Source organism: Microtus pennsylvanicus, chromosome 21 (genome assembly GCF_037038515.1).
Source record: "Microtus pennsylvanicus isolate mMicPen1 chromosome 21, mMicPen1.hap1, whole genome shotgun sequence".
Lineage (NCBI taxonomy): Eukaryota > Metazoa > Chordata > Mammalia > Rodentia > Cricetidae > Microtus > Microtus pennsylvanicus.
The window spans coordinates 4,256,403-4,268,274 of NC_134599.1; the positions used below are offsets into that span (position 1 = coordinate 4,256,403).

The following is an 11,872-nucleotide window of genomic DNA, read 5'->3' on the forward strand; positions in this document are numbered from 1 at the left end:
TGAGAATAACAAACAGGGATGTTGGTAGGGGCATGATGCTCAGAGCACACATCTTGGACCACAAGCACAAAGCAGAGCAAGAAAACTGGAAATAGTGTGAAGTTTTAAGTTCTCAAAGCCTGCCTCTGGTGACAGACTTCTTCCAGCAAGACCACAAGTCCTAAATCTGGCCAAACAGCAGCACCAACTGACGATAGACTATTAAAATGCCTGAGACACTCTTTTTTTTTTTTCCGCCTGGAACCATGGAGGCTGTGCTGGAGAAGAAAAAGGTTCCTGCTGCAATGGGGAACCCAGAAGAAAAAGAAGGTTCCTGCTGCACCAGGAACCCTGAAGAAGAAGGTTCCTGCTGTGCCAGAAACCCTGAAGAAAAAGTGAAGAAATTTCGCAGAGTTGAAGGTGAAGCGCCTTCGGAAGAAGATTGCCCTGAAGTCACTGCGAAGGGCCCAGAGGAAGCTCATCTATGAGAAGGCAAAGTACTATCACAAGGAGTACAGGAAGATGTACCTGACAGAGATTCGCATGGCCAGGACGGCAAGTAAAGCTGGGAACTTCTACGTGCCTGCAGAACCGAAGCTGGCGTTCGTCATCAGAATCCGAGGTATCAATGGTGTAAGCCCAAAGGTGCGCAAGGTGTTGCAGCTTCTTCGTCTGCGGCAGACAGAGCTGAGAACCTTGGGACCAAATTTTGTCCTTAAATGAAAACTTCACTGTTTCCTAAAGCAGGTCTTTAGGAAGAAGCTCTCTGCCGGGACTGTGCACCAAAGACAATGTCTCTTCAGGGTCATTTCATCAGAGACCAGCAGATCAAGCAGCAGCTGATTCTGAGGGAGAAAGGGGCTCCCTTTCTGAGAAGGGCAGGCCTTCTAGAAAGAGGATTGTAGAAAAGGTAATATAAGCTAAAGTGAGACTGAAGTATTGCTGGGATGGGGTCAGTGTAGATGGTCCATGCAGGGCCATCTAAGTCAGACCATCTTGCTTCAACCTTTTATCTCCGACAAACCTTCAAACTGAATGATTTGCAATGTAGTTTTGGATTCTTAGAAACACATTCTGTGTACCGGACATCAAGGTTATCATACTACTTCCAAGAGATTATGCTGACTTTGATCAATAAACTGAGTCCTACAAAGACCAAGTGGTTTGTCCAAGGTCATAGAAGGAGCAAATTTCAAACTACAAGTCAATTTAGAACCTTATAATCAACCTGAAGGCCTGAAAGACTCCAGCACTCCTAACATGGCATAAATGGCGTCATGTTACAGCCACACTATGCAAGCACCTGCCTGTTGTGGGAGCTCTATGATTTCCACATGTGAGGTAGCTAAGATGCGAAACAGATGCCATTGCATCCCCTTGAGGAATTTCCATCTTAATTAAGAAGAGAAGATGAGTCCCTAGGAAGTTAGGGCTCTTAGTTTTCAACCTGATCTGTGGCTTCCATGACAGGCTTTAGATGTTTTCAAAACTGCAAATATTATCTTGAGTTATTCCTAAAATATGCGATTCCATATATATTTTATTATTTTTTTTACATAATACTAAAGAGACATTTTAGGCATTGACCAATAAGCCAATCACCTCCAAGCCCCTTTGCTCTTTCTCACAGGACCAGTTGGCTCTCTTCTTGGGATTGCCACTGTGGGAGCCAGCCATGATAAGCTAAGTATGGGCAGGTCACCCAAAGGAAGTTCTTTACTTCCAACCATTATTACCTGCCAGAGTAAAACTCAGCCATCCATAAATTTAATAAGAGGCCTGAGTCTTAGTAGTTTGCCCTGAAGCAATACTGGTTGCAGGAAGAACCACAAGCTGAGATTACCTGACCACCACCCATGAAGAGACCATTCAAAGGAAATGCGTAACATTCCAACTGCTGTAGATAGGATCATCTGCCACATGGTCACTAGGACACACTTAGACAAATGTCAGCCAATCACAGGTCCTGGACCTCAGAAACTCTTTACCCCTTCCTTTACTACTATAAAAATCCAATTCTAACTGAGCTCGGGGCTCTCTGTTTATTCCAATACATTGGACATGTCGAGAGACCAAGTTTGCAAACTTGCTTAAAATAAAGGCTCTTTGCTTTTACAAGAAGACTTGGTCTTCTCATAGGCTTTTTCATGAACTTTGCGGATTTGGGCACAACAGCCACCAAGGTACAAGGACCTACAAGAAAGCTCAGAGGGCAGAAACCTAGAGCTTCTTGGCTGGTTCTAACGTAATGAGTTTCCTTTGATTTTTCTACATTCATTATCTCTGAGTTTGGGAATCACGTGCAGTTCTAAGCTCTCTGGGTACATAATGAAAACCCTGGGGGATCACACTGTCCCCATGCTCTCCCACCATGCTCCTGCACTCTGCTCTGTGGACACTTTGCAAAGCCATTCTCCCTCCCCAAGGCCACCCTGTGTTACAGACCTGCTAGCTGTCCTCATGACATCATTAAGGCACTCTCCATGGGTTGGTTATGCTTGGTGCCAGCTCTCTTAGTTCTCCCTTGTGTACAAACCCTTCTGGAAGACATCACAAGATAACAGATTACTAAGAGATAATTTTGGCCTGAGGAAGCCTGGGCCTGTGAGGAGGGAGCTGGAGACACAACAGGAACTGAGAAGAGTCAGAGGTCTGCAAGGTGGCTTCCTTCTTCTCCTGCAGGTTCAGGTCACCATCCGTGCAAGGATCCCAGAGTTTCTGTTGTGTGAAAGAAAGAGGTCCCCTTAAGATAGACATGCCATGGGTTAGAAAAGGAGACACAATGAGAACCAGTTTTCAAATAATTGCCAAAAGAAAAATGCATAATATTATCTCATTCTAAATACACTTAGTAAGTAACATGCTGGTGCAGCCCTGAGGTCCACTTTGCATTTTACAGCTTTCGCCCAGTGAATAGCAGGAGAGAAAGAACAAGCATTTATTTTCCTTCATTGTTTACTCGGAAAAATCAATGAGATCAAACCTCTCATTGCCTGGGTCTCAGGAAGATCGTGATCAGTGATCTTAGCTTAGGACTCCTGGGCTCTTACTGTTTTCCCAGCTTCTGGAAACCACTGTTCATCTCTGATCCAGCAGACTTTCGGTACATTGGGATCCCCATGTAAATGAGGTCATAGATGTTTGTCCCCCAGTTCCTGGCCTGTTAATCAGTAGAGCATCCTTCCAGACCACATTCATTGTCATAAGCAGCAGGTCTGCTTTGCTGTTTCAAGGCAGAATAATCTTCCACTGTACACCACGTGTTTTTAGCCATACAGCCATCAGACAACACACGTTTTCAAGTCTTGTCTACTGTGAGCAATGCAGCAATGGGCATGAGAGTTCAGGGTTCCTGTCAAGAACACTGTGGGCGTCTGCAAGATGATCTATGGTAGTCATGCTTTTAGGTCTTAATAAGTGAGTTTATTAAGTATACAGCAAGTGTAAGTGAAAGAAAAATAGCAAGTACTGAAAGATGGATAGCTAGATAATAGGCAGATAGATAGATGGGGAGTAACAAAGATAGAAACTAGGCAGATAGATAGATGGTGAGTAACAAAGATAGAAACTACATCATCAAATCGGGAGCTTCACTCAGTAGAAACTGAGTGAAGAAGTTCAGGCATACAGAAGGAGGGCCCAGTGAGTTTTCTATCTATGGCCAGAGTTAACAAAGCTGTGTTTTCTATGACTGAACATTTGCATTTTTATGTCATGGGATAAGTAATAGTAACATCAGATGGGAATAGTTTACCTCCTACCTGTTATCAAGGATACAGTGCTTTACCCTCCTTATTACAGAATTAGGAAAGCCAGCCCATCCCCAGACAAAAAGCTTAGAGAACACTTGATACAAACAAGCCTAGAGTTGGGGGACCAACTCCACTTTCTGAGTTGGCTTCTCAGTGAGTTCAGACAACACATAACATATTACCAATATAATGCCCAGTACAGTACTGAAGGGGACCTGGAGAGATGGCTCAGTGGTTAAGAGCACTGCCTGCTCTTCCAAAGGTCCTGAGTTCAATTCCCAGCAACCACATGGTAGCTTACAACCATCTGTAATGAAATCTGGTGCCCTTTTGAGGAAGAGACCTAGTCAGTCATCCTCATCAACATAGATAATAAAACCCAATATGGACAAGTTTAACAGTACCGCCATATACGGGCTGCCCATGCGTGCTTCAGCATTGCCAGGGGATACATTTCATTTTTTTCCACAATACCGAAGGGAAAATGTGCACGGAGGGTAAATACTGTGATGTTTTTATCAGCACAGAATTAATAAAAAGGGCAGAGGAACCATCTGCAGATGACATCCGAGGATACGTTACAGTGATGAACATGGGTGGTATGTTCATCTCCAAGCCCATCACACTGCATGCGTTAGACATGGGCTGCTATGTCAGTCATGCCCAAGGATAGCGAGGTGTTTAAACGTAGCTTGAATGATCACGTGTAAATATGTGAGAGAGAGTGGCTGGAGAGACGGCTCCATGGAGAGGACCCAAGTTCTGGTCCTATCAGCTCAACCACCTGCAACTCCAGCTGCAGGGCATCTGACACCCCCTTTCCATCTCAGAGGACACCTGTTCTCACATGTATTCCCTACTTCCCCCGCATCACACACACACACACAGACACACACACACACACACACACACAGATACACACACAGACACACACACACACTCACAGACACACACACACACACACACACATGAGCATTTAAAATATGCAGCTGTTATCTTTCCTGGTACTTGTTAAGGCTATTTACAAAAATTCTAATTTTTCCTTTCCTGGGTTCTCTATGGGTGTTTCAATCCCTGGATCTCGTTCAGCTTAGGCAAGGCCACTGTGCCTGTTTTAGCCAAGAGCATCTTGTGCAGGAATGACAGTGACCTTGCCACTCACTCTCTGTGTCACACAAACCAGAGGTCAGTGTGGGGTCCCAACGCTGTTGACATTTTACACAGCTTCTCACACAGCCTAATCTATCCTGTTCTCACCCAGGCAAATGGCTAAGGCTCAAGTTCCAGCTACTCTGGATGCTGATAGACTCCTGCTGTAGACAAGTCTCTATCTGTCGCCGTGAAAACATGGTTCCCTGGGCTACAGATAATATTAATTTCCTTATCGCATTATTTAAAATTCAGTCTTCAGGTTAAATTGATCTGTGTAGGGAGGAATTAGAGTTTGAGACATTATATGGTCTCATGTTTAGCTGATCACAGAATACAAGTAACGCATAAATATGGATTTAGGGGCCTGGTGAGATGGCTTAGTTTGCCATGCAAACCTGGCGACTCAAATTCAATCCCACAGACACAGGTAAAGACAAAAGGAGATAAATAATTCAACTAAGTTGTCCTCCACCACATGTGCTCTATAGCCACTACACCCACACATAAGACATGCACACACAGGCACCTAATAAGAATAAGAAAAAATTACGTGTCCGTATATGTATGGATACTAAAAAGTGTAAATGCACATCTCCTATAAGCTGTCTTTGAACATATAATCAAAATCCAACCATGAGAAAAACATCTGATAAACTCTAATAAAGGCATTATGCAAGCTGCCTAAAGAAATTTAATTGGTCCTCCCCCAGCCAACAAGCCACGCTGAGAGCTCAGCTTCTAACAGTACTTCTACCATGTAAGGAACCAACACCACTGGTTACATCTCTGAGGGTGGAAAACGGGCAAGATGAAGTTCAGGCATTGAATGCTTCCCAGAAAGTGAGAAGCAGGAGAAGCAATGACTAGCCCCCTGGTGCTGGGATGCATTTTTCATATGCCATGCATGAGCCAATGGATGGGGCATCAAGAGGGAGTGTGATGGTTTGAAAATTAAATATCCCTCTAGGCTTATGTGCTCACACCGTAGACCACAGCTGGTGATAATGTCTGAGAAAGAATTGTAGAACTTTAAGGACGGAGGGCCTCGCTGAAGCGCCGGGTCTCTGAATGGCAGACCTTCAGATTATACCTTGGTGAGTTGTGGATCCCCGTCCTCTCAGCACCATGGACTGGACTGTAAAATAGAACCTCTCTCCTGTAAGTTATATTTACAGCAGGAATTGTGCCGCAGTGATGAGATAGTGAAGACACAATGATGTTCTAGATTACACGCCGGACTTTAAAAAAAATGAGAAGCTTTTGTACAAATTTGAATAGTGGCTGGCCCCAATTAGTCCTAAACTAGGTGGTGGCACACACCTGGAATACTAGACCTTGGGTCGTGGAAACACGAGTATGAAAAGTATAAAAACATCCTTAGCTACATAGCATGTCTGAGGCCATGTTGGACTACATGAGATCCTGCCTGAAAACACACACATGCACATACGTGTGCACATGCACACGTGCGCAGGAGCTCCATATCTGAGCAGAGTGTCGTATCATTCCGATTGCACTAACAGACATAATTTATTTGGGCCAAGGGTGAAGGGTGCCCTCTTCTATTGTGTGTCTGTTATGCCTGAGGTTACGGGTTTTTATTTGTTATGGCATTTCTTTCAACATCTCCATTTTCAGAGCACAAAAGTGACATTTTACCAGGCTACAAACAAGAAGACATAGGTAGTCACTATCAGTCAGGAGTGAAATACATTTTGCAGTCTGACAAGTACGGTGGTTGATGATAACTGTCAACTTGACCAAAATCTAGTGGAGACAGGCCACAGAGTATGTGAGGGATTATCTTGCTGGCATCAGCCTAGGTGGGACACTAACCCACTGTAGGCGGCACCATTCCCCAGGCAGCTGATCCTGAGCTGTCTAAGTAAGGGCGGCTGGAGAAAGAAAGCTGGGCATTGCATGCATGCATCCATGGCTCTCTTCTTCAGACTACAGTCCCGGCTCCTGCGACTTCCCTTCTGTTTTAGACTACGAGATAATAAATGCTTCTTCCCTTATGCTGCTCTGTCAGTGTGTTTTCTCAGCAACTGAAAAGAAACTAAGACATCACAATTCTTTCTTAACCCCATTAGCACAGCTGCAGAACCCTTTTAGATGAGGAAACCCCAAGTGTTCCAGTTCTATTCCTGATGAAATTACACTTCCACTTCCTTTTCATAAGATTTGGGGCGGGATGCATTTGTAACTATTACCTATAATGTCTGCCATCCAGCAAGGGACAGGGAAAACAGTTTTGTGTAACTCATTAGCACAGTAGAAAATCACTTCACACTAAATGACCTGCCCTGCTTGAAGCAAGTGACTAAAGAGGAACTCTCCCCATTGCCCATGCAGAGGGCTCATATTTCCTATGAAAATGAAAGCAAAAAAGGTTCAGCATTTAAAACCTGGGCCTGTTTCCTTCTTCTGGACTTCAGAGAGCCACTGAGTCCAATTATACAGCACCCTGTGGGGCCAGCTGAGCTCAGGTTCAGACACTAACAGTGCAGGGACTCCTGTGAGCCAATTTAGGGCTTTACATTTTTTTTAAATAATATCTTTTAATTGAATATTGTGTTTCACTAAAATATTCCTAACTAGTTTTGCTGTTTCGTGAGTCAGGAAGGCCAGCTCTAGAGAAATCCAGTTGAACAAATTTTCAGGGTAAAGCTGGGATAAAATAATTTTGCATTTATCATTTAAGTTAATTGTAATGAGCCAGAGTCTAATGAGCCTTACCTCTAAACTCCATTTAAGACAATAGTTAATTGCTTCATTTTAATAAATGTTGTCAGGATAGTGAACATAACAATGACAGAGCACTCAATTACTACTGAGCCTAGAAAATGAAGACACGCAGAGCTTAATGGGATCCATAATCTGAAAAGGCAATTAGCATTCAGAGGGGAAGCCACCTCATCCCTGCAAAGGCCGTGCAGGCAGGGCAATCTGTGTGCAACACACACACGGGTCTAGATTACAGCAGCATCAGGAGGGCTTCTGTGTCCCACCTATCTAGTCCTATTGCATCTGCCAAGGAAAGGGAGGCACAGGGAGGCTGTGTGCATCGTGAAAACCTTTGTGTGACTCAGTGCAGCCTCGGGAGTCTTTTCTTCTCAAGTCTGTGTTTAGCACAGTGGCGCTTTGTGGTTTTGATGAATGCAGTTAGAAGTTTGGAAAGTCAAAGACAAAAACCTGAGTGTGGTGACTAGTACAGCATTCCTCGGGCTGGAGTCCTGGGCTGGATGTGAAACAGAAAGCAAGCTGAGCACCAGTGATGGAGGAAGGTCATTGGCTAATAAAGGAACTGCCCTGGCCCATTTTATTGGTTAGGACATAGGTAGGTGGAGTAAACAGAACAGAACGCTGGGAGGAAGAGGAAGTGAGGTCAGACCAGACTCGACAGCTCTCCTCTCGGGAGCAGACGCCTCAGCAGAGATGCCATGCTCCCCGCTCCAGGGAAGATGCACGCTATGAAGCTCCGACCCAGGATGGACTTAGGCTAGAATCTTCCCGGTAAGACCGGTGCTATACAGATGATAAGAAATGGGCTAGTCCAGGTGCGAGAGTTAGCCTAGAAGAGGCTAGGTAGAAATGAGCCAAGCGGTGTTTAAATGAATACAGTGTCTGTGTAATTATTTCGGGGCATAAGCTAGCCGAGCAGGCGGCTGGGGTGTTGGGGATGCAGCCCCGCCACCCATATTACTACACACCAGCATCTGTCACAAGCTCCCTGCTTGTAGTTGCCACACCTTCTCCTCCATGAGAAACTGTACCTCAAACAACGAGTCAAAAGGAACCATTCCTTTCTTAAGTTGCTTTTGCCAGGGATTTTGTCACAGAAGCCAAACTGTGACTAATACTGCACCATTGGCACCCATCTCAGCCTGGCTCCCACAGCCTTGAGGATGGGGTCACCCGTGCTTAGGATGCTTCTTTCAGTTAATCCTCTCTGAGAAGCTCTTCAGGGACACACCCGGAGGTGCGTCTCCCAGGCAATTCCAAATCCAGTAAAATGGACAATAGAGACGGTTTCAGAATCATAGCAGTGAGGGCCTGTAAAATTAGAAATTTTGTTCACGGATCTTTAATTTATTTTTCTTTTTTGTCCAGTAGCAAGCTGTTCGTCATAGATATGTTTACTCACCTCACACCCTGAAGGCATGCTTTTGGATTGCTTTTCCATTCAGATCTTCATTCTTTGCAGAGGTTACACTCTTTAGTGTAATCTAGCAACAAGTAAAATTTTGCTTTAAGTATCATGATTCCCCTCGTTATTATAAACAATAACAGTATGCCACCCTGTGCCAAGGTTCCCATGGAATCTGGGAAGATCTGCTCTTATTTGGAAAGGAAGAAGACCTGTACAGAAGGCCTCCGGTCAGGTGTCTGACCTTGTCCTGGCTGTGCGACCTAAGTACAGGAGTCAAGGATTTTTATTGTAAGGTCTGGGAGTCTGGGAGTTGAATATATAATCTTGAATATTCTTCCCAGATTTGGGAATCTCTGCTTCTAGGTTCTGTGATTTCATGCTGTGCATAATGTTAATTTGAATTTCTGGGACTCAGCTAATACTGTGTGCCTTCATCCTTCAAATTACTTTAATTTGACACAAAGAAATTTTGTCATAAAGCAGACTGAATTGCACCACTGCTGTGGTGTGTGTGATTTCAGTGTAGTAACCTTTATTAAGTGACAGTGAAATCCAAAGCATCTATAACAAGCTGTTGACACACATGACATCACACTGGCTGTAGAAACCAAGTGTCTGCATTGTCTGCATTAAACACTGATTAATACGCAGAACCAAGCTTTCTATTTTCAGGCAAAGACCAGAAAAATATGTACCCTACCCATCAACCTTCATCTCTATATCATATTAAGCCAAAGAAAAGGTTCCAGATGGGGGAAAGGAGGTACGAGGGGTAACATTTTAACTGGAATAGGAGTGAGGAGGAATATTGGGGGAAGAAACAATTTGGTGGAGTGGGATGGGGATAGGAGAGAGAAAGAGGTGATGTGGATACTAAAGGTAGAAAGGTGTAATGGAGGTTAGGGTTGGAGAGAGGAAAGGATGAGGGAAAGCATTGGTGATGGAAAATTTTAAGCAAGGATGGTTATGGAAGTAGTGGCAGAAAGAAGGGTAGCTAAAAACTAAGACTGCGTGAAAACCTTATGGCTCTGTCAGAAGAAGTAGAGAGATTGCCAGAACTGCAGGGTAGAATGGGGAGGGTGCTTGGAGATGCTGTCTTCTGGGAGTGGCATTGTTATTGCACCTATGACCTCACAGCAGCTGTGGTTATCTGCCCTAGGCCTCCACAAGACCACGTCAGTCAGCACTCAGATATGGATGGAGGAGGGGCACATAAAGCCCCAACCCTAGCTAAGGAGCTATTGGCAGTTGATGGATGCTGGGGAGGGGGTTCTTTCTTGAGGGCCGTAACATGAACTCTTATTAGGGCCTCCCCAAAGAGTTCTCCTACAAAATGATCTAAATAAATGGAGAATTGTGTTTTCTTAAATTATCCATGTCAGTCGTATTAAGATGTCTTAGACAACAGATTTGTAAACCAACTTTAACTAATATGTTGGCTGTTGGATTCCAGGGACCACATTGCTGCTAGGCTCATGCTGATCTGAGAGACCTGCATTGCCACCCAGGGCCATGGTGACTTCTGGGCCCAAGCTGCTGCTGATGGCTGTGTTGGGGTCTGCTGTAGCTGGGGTCTGCACTGATGTCCCTTGCCCATATTACCCCAGGAGCCAATAAGAACCATGTGTTGAACCATGTGTTGAACCATGTGTTGAAGCATAAGGGCCATGCTGAGCTAGCTGACCCCACCCCTCACTGGCCCAGGGAGAGCCTCTCCTCTGATCAGAGAGCTGCCTCTGCCCCTCACCAGCCCTGAAGTAAAGGACCCTGTAACCCTGGCAAGGGTTCAAGGGAGAACTGGTTGACCCTGCCCCTAGTAAGAGAGCTGCCCCATATCCTCACTTGGGAAATCTGGTCCCACCCTTCATCATGGGGTTGGGGAGAGCTGGCTCTGGCTCTCATCCGAAGGGTGTGGTCCCAACAGTCATGTCAGATCAACTCTGTTACTACCCAGAAACACATTCAGGGCTTCGAGTTGGCACTCCCTGTTGTTGGAGTTTCTTTAAAAAGAAAAAAAAAAGAAAGAAAGAAAGAAAAGAAAAGAAAAAGAAAGAAAGAAAAAAGGGGGAGAGGGGGAGAGCTACTGTTGCTTTTTAAAGCAAAAGAGACCATGCCCAAGTGGGCTGGTATCTTAAAGGCTAAAGGAGTGGAAGGAGCTCCCACAGCAATTCCCTATCTACTCTATGACCTGATGAAGTGCACAAGGGGACTACTCCCACGCAAGTATAGCCATAAGATCTCTGTGACTCGGGACAACAGCAGGATATCCGAGAGGAATTTTTGTGAGGGTCCAGTATTGGTGGTGTGCCAAAAGCCAGAGGTCTTGAACCTGACCAACCATACACTACACTGTGAACATTTGCAAGTAAAGCTGTGTGGACTGCATGCATATTGCATGGTACGCAGCAGCTCCCAATGCCACAGATGAATGAAGAGGCAATGGACAGGTGAGAGAGATGGAGGAACAAAGTGGGTTTTGGTTTGCTTTTTGTTTGGTGTGTTTTATTTTTGTTTGCTTGTTTTTAATATTTTAGCCTTATTTTTATTATATTTTTAGTTTTTACTTGAGAGAGGCACTACAAGAGTAAAGGGTAGATACATAGGGACTGGGAAAACGAGTGGGATTGGGGTACATGGCAAGAAATTCCCAAAGAATCAATAAAAAATTATGTTAAAAAAACTGTGTTGGCACAATACAATTGTAGATAAAATAGCAATATTTTTTTTAAAAAAAGAATTTTTTTTCTACTGAGGTGACATTTTCTTTCCACTTTTAAGTCAGAATGAAGTCACAACCATTTGACATAGCTGAATTTTTTGGAATGTGCTATTTAGT

General features: G+C 44.3%; 1 pseudogene; it reads left to right on the top strand.

The window, feature by feature from the left end:
• The first annotated feature begins 245 nt into the window (after positions 1–245).
• LOC142839558 (large ribosomal subunit protein uL30 pseudogene) lies at positions 246–702 on the top strand (annotated as a pseudogene).
• The last annotated feature ends 11,170 nt before the right edge of the window (positions 703–11,872 follow it).